Source organism: Oryzias latipes, chromosome 1 (assembly GCF_053564925.1).
Source record: "Oryzias latipes strain Hd-rR chromosome 1, Olatipes_Hd-rR_3.1".
In the NCBI taxonomy this organism is placed as follows: Eukaryota; Metazoa; Chordata; class Actinopteri; order Beloniformes; family Adrianichthyidae; genus Oryzias; species Oryzias latipes.
The window spans coordinates 23204146-23224237 of NC_136237.1; the positions used below are offsets into that span (position 1 = coordinate 23204146).

The following is a 20092-nucleotide window of genomic DNA, read 5'->3' on the forward strand; positions in this document are numbered from 1 at the left end:
TGCATTCCTATGGCCTAGTTATTCATGATGCAGGTTTTGCTTTCCTTGCCATGTGACCTCAAAAAAAGCAAAAGACATTGGTAATGGTACTCCCAGTTACTGGGATGGGGTTCGATTCCCTACAATGTCCATGTTCTGAGGTCACATAAACACTTTTTTAATGTTAGTGCATATATGTGTCTTCATGAAATAACTCTCGTCTATTTTTAATCATAGAGAAATTTCTATAAATCTCGTCATAGGAACATCCCCACAGTAACCACCCTGACTGGAACATCAACGTGGTCCACTTCACAGCCGTGAGGCTGCAAAGTTAAACTCCAGCTGCCCCAGCAAGTGTGACAACTGCAGCAACAACCACCGACCAAGCCCTGACAGAAAAGATCCCCACAAGGAACACTGCAGGCTGTTCCATGAAAAATATAGTTTTGCCATTGCCTTGCAGATCACAGTTCAAGTGATTTAGTTTTCCAGTAATATCAGTCAAACTGCGAGTTCAGATTTACCATATTCATATTAACCATATTCAGCAGACTGCTCCTCCAATAGCACCTTGAAAATCCTGTGCCGTTTTGCTTTGCAGCAGAAGTTGATTTCACAATAGGAGTCATCATGTGTCTAGAGCCAATCACTTCTGCACATAGGGCCTACTGGTGAATGACGCAGCAGTAATGAAGACATTTTGGGAAGTCTGGGTCAGCTTTACAGTGAGTGATGAAACCCGTTTTTCTATTGATCATAGCAGGAGCCCTGTCTGCAGTCACTGCTACCAGCTTTTCTAAAGGTACCTTTTTCTGCACAAAAATTCCTTCACCATGTTATACATTTCAACTCCTCTTGTAGTTGTCTGTTAGGGCAGTTGTGTCAAGAGTTCTTCTCTTGTGGACTCCAAAAGTTTGTACTGCTGCTGTCCACAGACTCATCACATTGGACATCAAACCACCTGCACTTTGTAAGATCCCAGTCCAGCTAATTAACCAAGTTATCAGACATAGCTGACACTTGTCTAAATATTGTAGTAAAAATTAGAAGAGTTCAATTGTTCTCATCCTTAGGGACAGTGATGGCAATTATCATCATTGATTGTTTCTCAAACTGAAAACAACAAGCAACAGAATACAGTTCTCCCCCCACCCCCCCCCACCCCCACCCCCCACAGGCTGCTGTCATGTTAACATTAGCTTGGAGCTCCAGAAAAGAACAAGAAAGAACAAAGAGAATGGCTCGAACAAGGCGTTGCTCACGGGGCGGTCGCTCGTGCCAGGCGGTCGCACGTGCTCGGGCCCGCTAAATGCTACTTGTAGCTTTAATTATTATTATTATTATTCTTCCGACTTTTCCGTCGCCTTTTTGAGGCCTTTAACATACCCCAAAACTCACCAAATTTTGTATACACATCAGGAGTCGCGAAAAATTTCATATTTTATAGGAGAACGGCATAGGTAAACAAAAATGGCTCGATAGCGCCACCTGCAAAATTTGTTTTCGCGAGCACCTCCATATGCTTTATAGTACAAACCTGATTTTAACAGGGCATGTTCATCGGATAGAAACCTACAAAAAAGTCTCTTGGGACCAAGCTGTCAGTCGCACAGGAAGTCTGATATTTTGATGACAATATGTCATTTTTGCTGTATTTTGGTCATTTGCAGGCCTCGCTCTAGAACGAACTCCTCCTAGAGATTTGAGAGTAATGACTCCAAACTTTGGTTTTGTAAACTAGACACATGTCCGATGTTAAATTGCAAAGCTTTTAAGTTTTTATGGATGTTTGTGACCATGGCGGCGCGTCAAAATTGGAGGTCGTTTCGAAAACACGCCATGAAAAGAAAAATGGCCATTACTCAGCCATGCATAATCCAATCTGATCCAAAATTGATGTGCATGATTGTAGTCTGACTCTGAACACATCTGCAGTGAAAAAATCTGGAAAAAGTGTAGCGCCACCTGCTGGCAAGAGGAAATGACATGTTTTACTTGGAGCATCACTGCTCCGAGTAGGATGAGCCGACACACCTGAAAATGACGTCCACCTGTTGAAAAGCCATTGAAGTTTACTCTGACAAAAAACCATAACTTTCAATGCGGGGGTGTGGTCGTGACAGAGCGGCAAAGTTGGGCATCTCGCTATGCACACAAAAGTTGCTCTCACGTGCACATTCCTTGTCCAATCTCACTGAAATTCAATGGATATGATGAAGCTTCTATTCTGAACCCATGGATATGACAATCTTGGACGAGCTCTATAGCGCCACCTAGTTATTGCATTGGGCACATTCTGCCCTGTATTTTCTCTTTGCTTTGTCCGATGTGCATGAAATTAAAACTGGAGATACTCAGAAGGGTCCTCTCTCATCATGTAAAGTTTCATGGGTGTACACCTGACGGTGCCTGCGTAACAGGAAGTGGTCGATTATGTGCACCCAAATAATAGAAATTTATTATAAATCAGCCGTTTGTCTCAGGAAGCTGAGATTTCAGAATTAGATGCCTTTAATAACCTCCAGCTTTGATATGTAACACTATAGGGTCTACGAGAAACTTCATCACTTGATTTTTTTAATGAAATTTTGGACTGAACAAAGATTTTTAGCATAAATTCTGTTTAGGTTATCAGCACCAAGAATTCAACTTTCATAGGCATTTATGTGCTACTGCTTCCTAAAAAAATTCAGAATGATTGAAGTTACAGGTGACATCTTAGAGAGCATTACATCCAAAAAGGTCCGAAAACGTCTTTTTAGGCAAAACTGCAAACACCTATTTTTTTGCATAACTTATCTTTCAAATATCAGCACAAAAAAATTAAAAACGGTAGGGATCTGTGTTTGCTGCCTTCCATATTTTTTTCAGACTTAAAAGTGTAACAGATGATTTATAAAAAATCCTTTTCATCCAAAAACCTGTGTTAAATCTGTCTAGACTCCAAACAAACATTTTTTTTATGGTAACTTATGTTTCAACAATCGACACCAATTTTCACAGACCTAAAGCTGAACATGTCCCATAGCTCCCTGAATATTTTCATAGATATAAAATGAACTGGTCATTCTAACATCTGGCATTCTAACATCTAACATCTTACATGTCAAAGCCTCTCTCAGCCTGGCTCTGCTGAAGGAGTCGTGTTACAACCCCGCCCCCTCCTGCTGGGACCCCTGCTATGTAAATTAGCAAGCAGTGAACAGAGAGATGAGTAGTAAGAATGGCCATTACTCAGGCATGCATAATCCAAAGACAGCCAGTTAAACACTGAAAGACATATTTTTTCGGTATGTCTTTCATACATCTTTGGTATTAAAAACTCTCCAAGATGAATGTGCCTGACTCCACCTGCAGGTGGATCACAGACTTCCTGACGGACAGACAGCAGTATGTGAGGCTGGGGAAGCTCGTCTCAGATACTCGGACCACAAGCACCCGATCCCCCCAGGGCTGTGTCCTTTCACCCCTGTTACTCTCCCTGTACACAAACAGCTGCACAGCTGGTCACCTTTCTGTCAAACTCCTGAAGTTTCCTGGCAGAAAAGATCCCCTCAAGAAACACTGCAGGCTGTTCCATAAATAAAATATAGTTTTGCCATTGCCTTGCAGCTCGAAGTTCAAGTGATTTAGTTTTTCAGTAATTTCAGTCAAAAATGCAAGTTCAGATTCACCAAATTCAAATTCACCATATTCAGCAGACATCTCCTCCAATAGCACCTTGAAAATCCTGTGCTGTTTTGCTTTGCCGCTGAGGTGTTGATTTTCACAATAGGAGTCATCATGTGTCCAGAGCCAATCACTTGTGCACATAAGGCCTGCTGGTGAATGAAGCAGCAGTAATGCAGACATTTTGGAAAGTCTGGGTCAGCTTTACAGTGAGTGATGAAACCTGTTTGTCTATTGATCATAGCAGGAGCCCCGTCTGCAGTCACTGCTACCAGCTTTACTAATGGTACTTTTTCTGCACAAAAACTCCTTCACCGTGTTATACATTTCAACTCCTCTTTTAATTGTCTGTAAGGGCAGTTGTGTTTTGAAAAATTTTTTAGACTTCTTTATATTTATAGATATGAAGATTTCTCAACTTAAATAAAGCAGCCGATTGAACTTCTAAGAAAAGTCCACCAGAGAGAGTCAAAGGGATTACAATTCGGCCTCTAGGTAGCAGGTGACCGTTAAGTATTTATGCTGTAAAAGATTTTGTTGTTCTTTGACAAAGTTCACATGCAGCAGGCTTCCCCCACCAGCAAAGCATCATGGGAAGTATGACGTCACAACCCCTGAATAGCAAACGTTTCTTGTGAGATGTATCTAACAGAATCACCCACAAAACATTTTTTTGAACACAGACATAACACAAAGAAGACAACACACCACCACTTTGGGATTGGAATGTAATTTTATTAGATTTTAACCCTTGGGATCAAACTAAAAACGGAGCTGTCTGATTGGTCCATGGGAGAACTCATGCCAATGGGGCACAAACCCAACAGCTACAATGTTCCCTAACGGACTAATGATCAATAAAATAATTACTATAAAATGTTCTACACATACATACGGAACTAAACGAAGTAGAACTTCTATTATTTCATGAAAGCAATAACATGTAATCAATCTACTTCATCAAATACGAACGATAAAATGCATGATGGGAAAAACCACAAGTCAAGCAGCTGGTCAAGCCATTGAAGGCAGGGCATTTTCGTCTGAGTACTCCCTCTGCTCGACCCCTGCTGGACGACTGGAGAATCACACCCCACAGAGAATTTCGCTGAAGCTTGCCGAATTTGAGCAAATCAGTTCTTTTCAGAACTTTCTCATTTCCTCTGCACTTCGATCTTCGACGCTCCTGACCAGCAAGGAAGACTACAGGACCCCCAGTGAGAAGAACTCGACCTTGCCAGACGCACTGCGCCGAGGACGCCTTCAATTTGACTCGAGGTTTGTCACGACCATTATGAATTTTCCCGCGACTTGTAAACGAACCATTACTTTAATCGACCATCGACACTTTTTTACATCGCCACAACGACTACTCACCTTCTGATTATCAATTTTATTGAATAAAAAACCGTAAAAGTTGCTTAAAATTGATTAGACGAACGCAAATAATTTGACCTTTTACTTCGTTGAACCGGAAGTGATGGCGGGCATTTTGTTTCGAACGTAATTTTAAAAAGACTTTTCAAAGCAAACCAACCGACGAATTTTCTTTTTAAACGGACACAAATGTACAAAATGACATGTAGAATCGATACTGGTCGACAAACAACAAGTTTCTATCAGTTTCAGAGATCGTTTTTTTTTGTAGTCTATCCACCATCTTTGTAGTTCTCAATTAAATATTCGAATGTAGTTTTTACGGTTTTTAAACCACATTAACCAGTGAAACTCCTTTCTAATTGATCAAATACATAGCAGTTCACATATAATACATTTTGAACGCGTGCCGACCCGTGAGTATTTCCACTGAAGATCAGTTCCAACCTATTTTGTACTTTTTAGGTTTTAAGTTAAATTTTCAGTGTTTAATAATTTCATAGGACACATGTTAAATTTATTTGTGTATAAATGTTTTCATATAATCTATAAGTGTGGCAGCCAGTATGAATATATTTGCAGGAACACACACAGATTTTAAAATGGCTGCTTGGCCTCCTGTTCGCTTTAGGATTGATAACGTTATTATTAGTTTATAAATGTTTTTATGGTCTTGGGCCTTCATATTTGTCTGATATGATTTTAATGTATGATCCCCTGTGGACCCTGAGGTCCTCTGATACAGGCCTTTTGGTTATCCCAAAAGTTAAAACACACGGCAAGGCCTCATTCAGTTTTAATGGACCTCCTCTATGGATTAGCCTCCCAGAGAGCATCTACCATTTCATGTCTATTAAAGTTTGTTTATGTATTTATTTTTGTTTGAATTAAATGTTTTTCCTTTTACATTTTTATTTGTAACTCCAGAGTTTTCCTCTGAGGGATCTTCCACACCAGTGACTAAACCTTTGTCTGGACAACAGAGAGAGGAGCTGTTTGCTGTTTTTTCCAGAGAACGTTGTGTTTTGTAAGCCATTAAAGAGTTTGGTAAAGGTAAGTTAAATTTGCAGTGTTTAATAATCTATTATAGCAGTGATCCCCAACCTTGTTTCAATAAACTTGATTGCACATTTTTTAAGTTAACGGACAGGTCTTTGAGATGTTGGTGGAGGATTACTGTAGCAACGCCACGCAGAAGGAGGAACAGATGTGTGACATCACACATCCCAGCTTTAATTTAGACACCCATGGATAGAACATTGCATGGCTCTCATCATCCTCCCCCCTTCTGCCACTCATGGTGCAAAAAAGAAAAATGTAGCTATTTTTTTCTGGAAGTAGAAGGCTCCTCTTCTGTCTCCTGGCTGGGCCTTTTCACCTATGCAAAAAAAACTTTCCAAAGACGTTTGTTTTTTACTCATTTTGCTAGCTCCTGGGTTTTATTTTAGCGATAACTTATCACGTGACTGAGAGGAGCACCTTGGTCTGTGTTACTATGGAAGCGATTCTGTAGCATTAATAAAAAGCAAAGTCAAAACCAGAAATGCCTTTTAATTTTCAAGATGAAGCTGCATTTTTTGACTCAAAAATAAAATGAAAAAGCCATCCACCAAAATGCTTTTTCATTTCCTTCTTCAACACTGATTATTCTGTCACTTAATTAAAATTAAAATGAAAATGGTATTTGACATTTCATTTTCAAGACGTTCCATGGTAAATGTGTAGCATAATTCATTTAGAAATGTCTAATTTGACATTTAAAATGGATTAATAGAAATGCTTTTTATTTTCAAAGTGAAGCTGCATTTTTTGACTCAAAATTAAAAAGAAAAAGCAATACTTCAAAATGCTTTATCATTTTATACTGCAACACAGCTTTTTTGTCACTTAATTAAAATGATAAAGAAAATGGTATTTGACATTTCATTTAAAAAAAGGTGCATGGTAAATGTGTAGCATAATTCATTTAGAAATGTCTAATTTGACAATAAAAATGGTTTAACAGAAATGCTTTTTAATTTTCAAAATGTAGCTGCATCAAATAGCTCAAAATTCAAATATAATTCAAATATAATAGCAATATTTCAAAATGCTTTTTCATTTTATACTTCAAACCGCTTATTCTGTGTCATAATTAAAATGAAAATGCAAAGAGGGGATTGCATTTGCATTTTAACATCCACCCTGCAAAACTTGGAGCAATATTCATTTCTTAAAAGCATTAGCAGAGGGGAGGCGGGGCGATGACGTCACTGCTTTCTCCGTGTGTCCGCCTGCTGAAAGACACACGCACCAGGAGCAGACTGTTAGTGGCAGAGAAGAGGGTTTTGTGATGGTTGTGAACTTCTGATGAGTTTGCACAGCTTCTCAGGACTAACTAGCAGCATGTCCGTCTTCTGCGGTCCTCCTCCTGACGCACGCAGACAAGCTTTTTATCTTCGGACCGCCAGCTGCCTTTTCATAGCGGAGCGCGAAGCTCCGATCGCTGAAGGCGGAAATGCTGCTACGATGATCCGAGAAACCATCATATGAATTTGTGTTTCCAGTGGTGTCCAGAACAAAATAAAAACTGATGTAATTCTCACATATTTACAAATTTATTTGCAGCTAAATTTGCTGTTTGACAGCTGGAGCTCCATCAACAGACAGATTTCTCCATGCTAAACGGTTGCTGGTTGGACCAAAAACACTCACTCAGCGTGAAGCTGCAGGAGACTATCTTCATAATGTGCTTTTATTACTGTTATGATTATTATTAAAGGCCTGCTCTGCTTGATCATATGTTTGTAAATCCGTGCGGTCAGACGACGCTGAAGAAGTTGGGTTGGGATTCACAGCTTCTGATTCAAGAGGGAGCTAAAGGAACATTCTGCTGCATTTCTCGCATTAAGATCCAGGAATCCAGGTTTGAGCAGGCCAGGTCCAGCGGTTTGTGAACAGGACCCAGTTTTAGGTGATCTTAATGCGAACACAGACACACCAGGTCTCTCAGCGACAGCGGCCGTACACACGGAGAAAGCAGTGACGTCATCGCCCCACCCCCCCTCTGCTAATGTGTTTAAGAAATGAATATTGCTCCAAGTTTTGCAGGGTGGATGTTAAAATGCAATCCCCTCTTTGCATTTTCGTTTTAATTATGACACAGAATAGGCGGATTGAAGTATAAAATGAAAAAGCATTTTGAAATATTGCTTTTATATTTGAATTTTGAGCTACATTTTCAAAATTAAAAAGCATTTCTGTTAATCCATTTTAATTGTCAAATTAGACATTTCTAAATGAATTTTGCTAGACATTTACCGTGGACCTTTTTTAAAATGAAATGTCAAACACCATTTTCTTTATCATTTTGATTAAGTGACAGAATAAGCTGTGTTGAGGAAGGAAATAAAGCATTTTGAAGTATTGCTTTTTCTTTTTAATTTTGAGTCAAAAAATGCAGCTTCATTTTGAAAATCAGAAAAGCATTTCTATTAATCCATTTTAAAGGTCAAATTAAACATTTCTAAATGAATTATGCTACACATTTACCAGAGAACGACTTGAAAATGAAATGTCAAATACCATTTTCATTTTAATTAAGTGACAGAATAAGCTTTGAGGAAGGAAAAGAAAGCATTTTGGGGGATTGTTTTTTCATTTTATTTTTGAGTCAACAAAATGCAGCTTCTTTTTGAAAATGAAAAAGCATTTCTGGTTTTAACTTTGCTTTTTATTAATGCTACTGAATCGCTTCCATACATTACTGGTGACATAGACGGGTGTGACAGTCACACAGAGAATCGGGCATCTTTTCAAAATAAAACATCTTTCAGATTCAGATATAAATAAACCGGAAGTAAAGTAAGTTATTTATTATTTGCGGCCCGGGGGTTGGGGACCACTGTATTATAGGACACATGTTACATTTATTTGTGTATAACTATTTTCCAATAGTCTGAATATTTAATTTTATGTTTTTGATTATTTGTCTGTGTGGTATAAATGTATTGCTTTATGTATACATAATAGAAATGAGAATTTTATTTTAATGGTGGTTTCATTTTTTTATTTTTTTTTTAGATGCCACGAAAGAAGGGATTTAATATGCGTCGCACCAAAGTGTGTAAGGTTCAGGAAGAAGGTAAAACTTCTGGTTGTGTTTGTCTGGAGCAAATACAGAGGCCTTTGATTTCTGGAATGAAAGTAAGATTGACAAATTCAAGTGATAGTACAACATCGCTTACATGTTGTGTTGTGGCTGCAATCAACCATGTTGTTGCTCCAGTGTGTACATGGAGGGACGCTGATGTTGATAATATTAGAAATGAAGGTGTGCAGTTGGTTTGTTCATTTAATGGAAGTGATGGATGTGTGAACAATTCCGAAAAGTTATTCAAGGTTTCTGAAAAGCTCAGTGTGTTTGGAAGAATTTGGGATGTTGCTATCAATGAGCCTGTGTATTCTGGTGATTCAAAGAGTGAAGATTTTTCACTGTTGTATGAAATGATGCAGGAGCGACTGATGGAGGAAGATCTGTGTTTGTTGGATTTGCAGGGTTTCGTTTGTGCTGTCATTCATCACAAAGAGTATTTTGTTGTGGTTGATTGTGGTGCACGAGATTCATCTGGAATGTTTTCTAATATTGGAACATCTGTGGCTGTCTTCAACAGTTGCTTTAATGACTTGATGTTGCACATTTGGAACTTGAAAAAGTCTTTGAATGCAGAATGGTTTGGCATTAGTTCAATGTTTGTGAAAGAAGCTTCTTGGGACGGGTGTAATAATACATTTGGTTTGGGAGCAGAGGATGCACGTGTGAATCAGTCAGTTTTGGGCAAAAGACAGACTGGTTTTATAAAAGAACATGTTCAGGAGTTAAATGACAAAATTGTGGTTGGCGATAAATGTAAAGTGTTAATGGAATGCAAAAATACATTGAAAATTGGAAAAAAGGGCAGTAATTTAAAAAAAAAATCATCTTCAGTGATTTTAAATGAAAACAATTGTAACAGATTTGACACAGAACGTTGTGTAAGGGGATCTTTTCATCAAGGAGATCGGCAGCTTCAAAACAGAGGTGTGCAGTGCATGGCAATAGCCCTGGTGAGTATGGCTAAACACACGCATCGTAGTGTTTTTGAGTGGGAGGCAACAGACTTGGACCATGTTGTGTTTCTTGGTGATCAGCTTTACTCCTCGGTGTGTGAAAACAAAATCATCCCTGGAAATTTGAAGTTTTTGTCAGTACCTGATTTGCCCATGGATTCTGAAATTGATGGTAAATTATTTAAGTTTGAGTATGGTGAATACGTTTCTGGGATTGTTAATGTGAGTAATGGTAAATTTGTTGACAGTGGTGAAGTGATAACTCTTAAAAAGGGACTGGAGCACATGCTTGTCAAGTATAAAACATGTTTTTTGACCATAGGCAGTAGTACTTGTGCTGTTATTTCAGAAAACGGCCATTATGCTGTGGTGGATTCACATGCACGCAGTGGTACTGGAATGGCAGATGTAAATGGAAGAAGTATTATCATGTACCTTCCTAGTCTTAATGATTTATACAATTATATTTGTTGCCTGAGTATTTCACTTGCAGGGAAAGAAATGGCTTTTGAAATTGCATCCGTTGCTGTTACTGACAATGATCATAGTGAGAAAAATAAACAAAGTGTGCTTGAGAAGGATTGTAAAACTGGATTAAATACTGGGTCACAGTTTGGTTTCGGGTGCAGTTTAGATGTTCAAACTGGTCCCTTACCGTTGCATGAAAGTAACAGAAAGCGTAAGCTTTCTACTGTGCAACGTGAATCAAAGAAGACAAAATGGTATGATGCTAATGAAGCTAGTTTGGATGTTGAGTTTCTTGATGTTTCATCAAAGAAACTTGAGTTTTACCCTGTTGATTTTGATGTTACACAAGCATTGTGTAAACAACTGAATGTGCATTGTGAAAACACTGCTTGTTCTAACCCTCTAGAGGTTGATATGTTGGGAATTCCATGTCAAACTGATCATATAGTAGCCGATGGCAATTGTTTTTTTAGGGCTGTGTCCAAAGTTATTAGTGGTACAGAGAAAAATCACATAAAGTTAAGACGTGCAGTTGTCACACATTTACAAAAGAATGTTGGAAATTATAGTTCTCTTTTGAGATCTGAAAATATGTCTGTGGATGAATATCTCAATGTTTCTAGAATGAGATTTTCTGGTAGTTGGGCTACAGAGGTTGAAATTCAAGCTACAGCTGACTACTTGGGTGTGAGTGTGTATACATTTCACAATGAACGTTGGTTGAAATATGCCTGTCAACGTAAGGCCATATCTAAACAAGGCATATATTTGCAAAATATAAATGAGTGTCATTATGAAGTTGTAACTTGCGTTGAAATGTTTCAGCAGCAGCGTTGTTTTGGGTTGTGTAAATCTATGGAAAAAAATAATTTGGGTCATAATATGAGGCAACGCAAAAGAGACTCAGAAATGCTGTCAGAAGGAGATTGCAAGAGTGTTAAACATGGCAGGTCTGAAGTTGGTGATTGTAATGAAGTTTTGTTTAGTGCATTGGTTAACAATGATCACCAAAACAGTGAAATTTATCAAAGTAACAATTTAGTTGAAAATGCTTTCAGTTTTTATCCATTGTCGTTTGAGAGTGCAGTTTTGTTGTCAAAACATATTGATTTAGATTTTGTGAAGCAGTATGAAGACATTCCAACTAATAATGTAACGCTTGGTTCTATTTGTAAGACAGAGGTCACATTAAATGATGGCAATAGTTTTTTTCGTGCTATTTCTCGAGTCATTAGTGGATCTGAAAATTGTCATAGAAGAGTTCGACTGGCTGTTGTTAAGTTTATGCTAAAGAACAGTGACATTCATATGAAGTTGCTGGAGAAAGGATATGCCACAGTGTCTGAGTACATTCAAAAGTCACGTATGAAATATGTTGGCAGTTTTGTATGTGAGATTGACATTCAAGCTACTTCAAATGTTTTGGGAGTAGAAATTTTTGTACACAATGGTAGCATATGGAGAAAGTATAACCCTGTAAATAAAATACTTGGAAATCAAGCAATTTATTTGCGAGAATGTGGTGAGAAATATTACGAGGTTGTTGTTTGTGTTCATTGTAGTGGTAAAATTGGGTGTGCCAATTGGTGTAAAAGCAATAGTATTTGTTCTGAGAAACCACTGTTAAGATGTCGTTCTTTTCAACCACATAATGTTAGTTGTGATTCAGTTGGTGAATCTTCCTTTTCAAAGTATCTAAAAAAAAGGAGATCTTTTTACCACAAAATGCAATATCAAACAAGTGAACTGCATAAACAGAAGAAAAAAGATATGAGTAAAAGGAAATATGCATCTGATTCTTTGCGTAGATCCAGAGCATTAGAATTGAGTAAAAATAAATATAGGGAAAATGCTATGCATAAAATGTGGGTTAAAGAACGTAGTTCTGCAAAATACAGAACTGATGATTTACACAGACATCGTGTTAAAAATGGGAGTAAAAGCAAGTATAAATTTGATTTGTTACACAAACATAATGTTAAGGAAATGAGTAAAAGAAAATATCAGATTAATGTTACTCATAGAGAAAATGTTAAAGCACTGAGTTCTAGAAAATATCAGAGTAATGTTACTCATAGAGAAAATGTTAAAGCACTGAGTTCTAGAAAATATCAGAGTAATGTTACTCATAGAGAAAATGTTAAAGCACTGAGTTCTAGAAAATATCAGAGTAATGTTACTCATAGAGAAAATGTTAAAGCACTGAGTTCTAGAAAATATCAGAGTAATGTTACTCATAGAGAAAATGTTAAAGCACTGAGTTCTAGAAAATATCAGAGTAATGTTACTCATAGAGAAAATGTTAAAGCACTGAGTTCTAGAAAATATCGTCAAGATCCTCACTTTAGGAAAAGTGTGTTGGATGGGATGAAATTGAAGCGACAATTGAATAAAAAACAGTTGGAAGAGTTTGATGTTGTTATGAAACAATTTTTGGATAAAGTTAAAGATGGACCTGGGTTTGTTTGTTGTGTATGTCATAGGTTGTTATTTGAACATCAAGTATTACATTGTAAAAAAGAGTTGTACAGTAATGCAGGACTTGGACTTATCGCTGATCAATGTATCACTTCTGGTTATTTGCATATCTGCAATGCAAACTGCTCAAAAAATTGTGAATGGATGAAAACATCAAGAAGCAAATTGTGGATTTGTTACACGTGTCATGCTAAAATCAAGAAAGGTAAAGTACCAGCTGAAAGTGTTAAAAATAACTTAGAACTTGAACCTATACCAGCGGAATTGGCATGTTTAAATCAATTAGAACAACATCTAATAGCGTTACATATTCCATTTATGAAACTGTTAGCATTGCCCAAAGGTGGACAGAATGGCGTGCATGGACCTATTACTTGTGTTCCTGCAAATACTGAACAAACAACTTATTTGTTACCACGCATGTCTATTGAGGGTTCTCTTGTGCCTGTGAAATTAAAACGGAAGCTTACTTATAAAGGACATTATGAATATCAGTATGTTGATACGGAACGTGTTAAGCAGGCTTTACAGTTTTTACAAACCCATAATTATTATTATAACAACGTGAAATTTAATAATGATTGGATTAATGGTTTTTGTAAAGAAACATCTGATGTGGTAGAAAAAGATGTTGAATGCACTGCAAATGTTGACGATTCAAATGTTTTAGGAGATGAACTTCTGCATGATAGACAGCAGCATTGCATGTTCCAGGACACTTGTCTAATGCCAGTAGACATTGGTCAAGAGGCTTTGGATCAATATTTTGATCACATTTTGAATGTAGCTCCCGCTGAAGGCAATAGTCCGGTGAAGTTGTTGTCCGATATTACAAATGAGGCTAAGTGTTTTCCTGTGTTGTTTCCTAAGGGTGGACCAACATATCATGATGGAAGACAACATCCTTTAACTCTATCACGATATTTTAACAACAGGATTCTTAATGCTGATTGTCGTTTTGCACAAAATGTGGAATATATTTTTTTTGCCCAATATATGACAGAATTAGAAAAGGTCGTTTCAAATGTTTCGATTGCAGTAAGAAAAGGTAAGTATAATTTTAAAAATAAACGAGTAGTTACTGGAGAGTTGTTGAAAAGTGATGATTCTATTAAAAGGATGTTGGAATTTGATGATGGGTACCGATTTTTAAAACCAATTAGAGGTACGCCAGCTTTTTGGCAGGCGGCCCAGAAAGACCTCATGGCTTGTGTGAGGCAGCTTGGAATCCCCACATGGTTCTGTTCATTTTCTTCAGCTGATATGCGTTGGAAGAATTTACTTTCCTGCATTCTGAAGCACGAAGGTAGAACTGAAACTGTGGAGCAGTTGGAATGGGCAGACAGATGTGAGCTTTTGCGTCGTAATCCTGTCACTGCTGCTCGGATGTTTGATTTTCGTTGGCATTGTTTTCTGAAAGAGGTTCTTATGTCGCCTGCATGTCCTATAGGAAAAATTAAGGATTATTTTTATAGGGTGGAGTTTCAGCAACGAGGCTCACCACATCTTCATTGCCTGTTTTGGATAGAGGATGCACCTGTAATTGACAGAAATACAGATGCTGAAGTGATTGCATTTATTGATCGTTATGTGACTTGTGAGTTACCATCAAATATTGACTTACTGGAAATTGTAACATCTGTGCAAAAACACTCTGAAACACATGCGAAAACATGTAAAAAAAAAGGAACTGTGTGTCGTTTTAATTTTCCTAGACCACCTTCTGCGCGTACATTCATATCACGTAGCACAAGTGCTGAAGAGACACAGTCTTGTCAATGTGTGTTATCACAGAAAGAGTCTTGCAACTGTAAAGAAAATGCACAGACACCGCAATTGAAGAAAAAAGAGGCTTCTGCATTGATTGCACACATTAAAGCTGCTCTCTCAACTGATGGGCCAACTTATGACAATGTTGAGGATTTGTTTGAATCTGTTGGGTTAAACCAAAGCACATTTGAAACTGCATATAACTGTTGTGCTCGGAAAACCCATGTTGTGCTGAAACGTCAACTTAAAGAAGTTTGGATTAATCAATATAGCAAGCCACTGTTAAAATGCTGGAATGCTAATATGGATATACAGTTTGTTGTCGACGCATACGCATGTGTTGTGTACATCATTTCTTACATCTCTAAATCAGAGAAGGAAATGGGTTTATTATTGCAGTGTGCACAAAAGGAAGCATGCAGGGATGGAAATGCTTCTGCCAAAGAGAGTCTAAAAACATTAGGCAGTACATATTTGCACAACAGAGATGTATCTGCTCAAGAAAGTGTTTATAGACTGACAAATGCACATTTGAAAGAGTGCTCTCGGAAAGTTGTGTTTCTTCCTGTTGGTGAAAATACTGTTAAAATGAGTTTACCGTTAAAAGTACTTAAAGAAAAAGCATCAAAGCATTCTGTTAGCACAGATGATATGTGGATGACAAGCATTGTGGATAGATATAAGAACAGACCTAAGAGTGATGATTTTCCTTCAATGTGTTTAGCAGTATTTGCTTCCGAATTTCGTGTGTTGTCAAAAAATGAAAGTGCTGCTAAGCGAATAAAGTTGAACAACAACACTGGATATGTTGTAAAAAGAACCCGCACACAACCTGCTGTTGTACGTTACGTTAAGTTCTCTGAAACAAAACAGCCTGAATTGTTTTATCAAAGCAATCTGCAGTTGTTTTTGCCATACTACAGCGATAGCCAGCTGAAACCTCAAGGTTTTGAAACGTATCAAGACTTTTTTCATAAGGGCACGATAAGACTTGGTAATTCAGGTCTGCAGTTGGTAAAGTCCGTGGTAACATTAAACAGAAGTAAATTTGAAATTGATGGTGATAAATTGGTTAATGCTCAGCAAGGGATAGATAATGCTGGTGTAGTTGAAGATGCCTGGTGTGAATTATGCCCTGAGCAAGAATTGGAAAGACTTGAGTGTCAAGAGTTGTTGCAGAACCAAAAAAGTGTCGATGATGAACAGGAATTTGATATTCCTGATTTAAGAGTTTCTGCTCAACATAGCCATTTCTTTCAACTGAATAACACAAAAATGCCTCGTAGTGATGGCTTGGCTTTAATTCGCTCTTTAAATGAAATTCAGATGGATATTTTTTACCAAGTGAGAAAATGGTGTGTGGAAAAGGTTTTGGGAAAAAAGCCAGAACCATTCCACCTGTTCATAACAGGAGGTGCAGGGACTGGTAAAACTCACCTAATTAAAGCAATAAAATATGAATCAAATAGACTATTGTCTCCTCTTTGTCGTCATGTAGATGACATCTGTGTTTTGTTGACGGCTCCCACAGGAATTGCTGCGTTTAATGTACAAGCAAGTACTATACACAACACTTTTTGTATTGGTAAAGATGTCCGCTTACCTTACACACCACTGGGTGAGGAAAAATTAAATTCTTTACGTGCCATTTACAGCAGTTTACAGATTTTGATAATTGATGAAATATCCATGGTAGATCATAATTTATTAGCATATATTCATGGGCGTCTGAGGCAAATAAAGCAAACTGGTAACTCTGCATTGTTTGGAAATGTTTGTATTATTGCAGTTGGGGATTTCTTTCAATTACCTCCAGTGAGAGGAAAACCATTGTATGTAGAAAATGTGGGTATGGATCTTTGGTGTGGTGTGTTTGAAATTGTTTGCCTAGAAACCATTGTACGCCAAAAAGATCAGGAATTTGCCAAATTACTCGGCAGAGTTAGGACACGATGCAAAGGTACTGAAATGTTAAAAAGTGATATCCAACAATTGAAGTCACGTGAAACGGGAGAAGGCAGCTCTGCTTTACATATTTTCCCAACTAATGGTCAAGTAAATCAACATAATTTAACCCATCTACACTCATCCTGTCCAGAGTATGTAACTATTAAAGCTCAAGATTATGTAAATTGTAAGGAAACAGGTAGACAAGTGTTACTAAGTGGTAATCATTCAAATGCTAACAATACTTGTCTAGCAGAAAGACTTCTTTTGGGGAAGAATGCACGTGTCATGCTCTGTAAAAATGTTGATGTGGCAGATGGTCTTGTCAATGGTGCATGTGGAATTGTGACTGATATTGTCTATAGAAACTCTGACTTTCCACAAATTGTTTTTGTGAATTTTGATAATAAAGACATTGGAAGACAACGGAAGAAACAGTATGAAAATCATCCAGGGCTTGTCTCAGGTTCTGTAGCCATTGTTCCAGAAGAGGAACGAGTCACAGGAAGAGGTGGTCTGAGACGTCAGTTTCCTCTAAAACTTGCTTGGGCTTGTACTGTTCATAAAGTTCAGGGTCTTACCATTGATAATGTTGTTGTGTCTTTGAAAAAAACTTTTGCTCCTGGGCAGGCTTATGTTGCATTAAGCCGCGTAACAAGTTTGTCTGGTTTAATTATTCAAGATTTTAAGGAACAGGCCATTTACTGTAACAAAACAGTTTCTGAATATGTGGCAAACATGCCTCAATATCTGATAAATAAAGAAAATCTCACTTCTAGTTCATGTGAATTCAGCATTTTCCTCATGAATGTGCAAAATTTAGAGTGGCATGTAAAGGACTTAGCTTTGTGCACAAAACAGTTACATGTTAACTGCATAGCTGTAACTGAAACATGGCTTCCAAATGCACCTTTAACTGATGCATTGAACATCAGTGGGTATAATTTTTATAGTATGCCACGCTCACTGTCTTATAGTGGAGTAGATCCTAGACTGAATGTGATTAAAGGCTTAAAACATGGTGGTGTTGGAATGTACACCGTTGAAAATATCCTGTTTGAACATGTAGAGATACAAAATGTAGATATTGAATGTTTAGTGCACAGATTTATTACATCAAACATAGTCGTGGCAGTTCTGTATCGTCCACCATCATATGCCATTTCATTATTTAGAGAGAACCTTAAGAAATTAGTTGATCTTTTGGAGCCCCTGGGTGATACCATTGCTATAATGGGTGATTTTAATGAAAACTTAGTAAACTCTAAGACAATAACTGATTTCATGGCACATAAAGGTTTCATTCAACTGGTTTCTGAAAACACAACGTTAAAAAATACGATAATCGATCATGTGTACTTAAAAACAACAAACTATAAAGTCGAATGTACAGTTGTACAAACATACTTTAGTGATCATGATGGGGTTCTTTGTCGTTTTACACATGTAAGTGACTGTTGATGATTGTGGCAAAGGAGAAAGGGAGAGATGGCGACATCTTTATCTCTTTTAAGTCACAAATGTCTGACTTAATATAAAACGTCAAATGTTGAACTCAATACATGCTGGTGTCAGTTGTTGTGGCGAAGGAGAAAGGGAGAGATGGCGACATCTTTATCTCTTTTAAGTCACAAACGTCTGACTTAATATAAAACGTCAAATGTTTAACCAAATACATGCTGGTGTCAGTTGTTGTGGCGAAGGAGACGGGGAGAGATGGTGACATCTTTATCTCTGTTAAGTCACAACGTCTGACTTAAATTAAAACGTCAAATGTTTAACCAAATACATGCTGGTGTCAGTTGTTGTGGCGAAGGAGACGGGGAGAGATGGCGACATCTTTATCTCTTTTAAGTCACAAACGTCTGACTTAATATAAAACGTCAAATGTTGAACTCAATACATGCTGGTGTCAGTTGTTGTGGCGAAGGAGAAGGGGAGAGATGGCGACATCTTTATCTCTTTTAAGTCACAAACGTCTGACTTGATATAAAACGTCAAATGTTTAACCAAATACATGCTGGTGTCAGTTGTTGTGGCGAAGGAGACGGGGAGAGATGGTGACATCTTTATCTCTGTTGAGTCACAACGTCTGACTTAAATTAAAACGTCAAATGTTTAACTAAATACATGCTGGTGTCAGTTTTTGTGGCGAAGGAGACGGGGAGAGATGGTGACATCTTTATCTCTGTTAAGTCACAATCCTCTGACTTTATGGAAATATGGTTTCTTTTCCTGCATCATGAATACATATAAGGCATTACAAATTTACATTTTTTTCTGTAGTTAGCAATTGAGTAAAGAATCAAAATCCTTTTTTTGCATATTTCTAAATTTCAAACCATCTGATTTACAAACATATTACAAGTACTCAAAAAGTACTTCAGAAAGTAATTGAAATTTATGTATCTATTGCATTCCTATGGCCTAGTTATTCATGATGCAGGTTTTGCTTTCCTTGCCATGTGACTTCAAAAAAGCAAAAGACATTGGTAATGGTACTCCCAGTTACTGGGATGGGGTTCGATTCCCTACAATGTCCGTGTTCTGAGGTCACATAAACATTTTTTTAATGTCAGTGAATATATGTCTTCATGAATTAACTTTTTTAATCAGAGAAATTTCTATAAATCTCGCCATAGGAGAATCCCCACCGCACCCACCCAGACTAGAACATCAACGGGGTCCACTTCACAGCCGTGAGGCTGCAAAGTTAAACTCCAGCTTCCCCAGAAAGGGCAACAACCACAGACCAAGCCGACAAGCCCTGGCAGAAAAAATCCGCACAAGAAACACTGCAGTCTGTTCCAAAAAAATATATAGTTTTGCCATTGCCTTGCAGATCACAGTAAAAGTGATTTAGTTTTCCAGTAATGTCAGTCAAAACTGCAAGTTCAAATTTACCATATTCTTATTCATACTCACCATATTCAGCAGACATCTCTAATAGCACCTTGAAAATCCTGTGCTGTTTTGCTTTGCAGCTGAGGTTTTTTATGATTTTCACAATAGGAGTCATTATGTGTCCAGAGCCAATCACTTCTGCACATAAGGCCTGCTGGTGAATGAAGCAGCAGTAATGCAGACATTTTGGAAAGTCTGGGTCAGCTTTACAGTGAGTGATGAAACCTGTTTGTCTATTGATCATAGCAGGAGCCCCGTCTGCAGGTATGGCTACCAACTTTTCTAATGGTACCTTTTTCTGCACAAAAACTCCTTCACCGTGTTATACATTAAAACTCCTCTTGTAGTTGTCTGTTAGGGCAGTTGTGTCAATCATGTTAAATGTAGCTTGCAGCTCCAGAAACCAGAA

General features: G+C 37.7%; 1 long non-coding RNA gene across 1 annotated transcript; it reads left to right on the top strand.

Moving 5' to 3' along the window:
- Positions 1 to 3432: 3432 nt before the first annotated feature.
- Positions 3433 to 17557, top strand: LOC144994332 (uncharacterized). The gene is made up of 2 exons (XR_013657837.1): positions 3433 to 4929; positions 5956 to 17557. It is a non-coding gene; the product is annotated as an uncharacterized LOC144994332 (long non-coding RNA).
- Positions 17558 to 20092: the final 2535 nt, after the last annotated feature.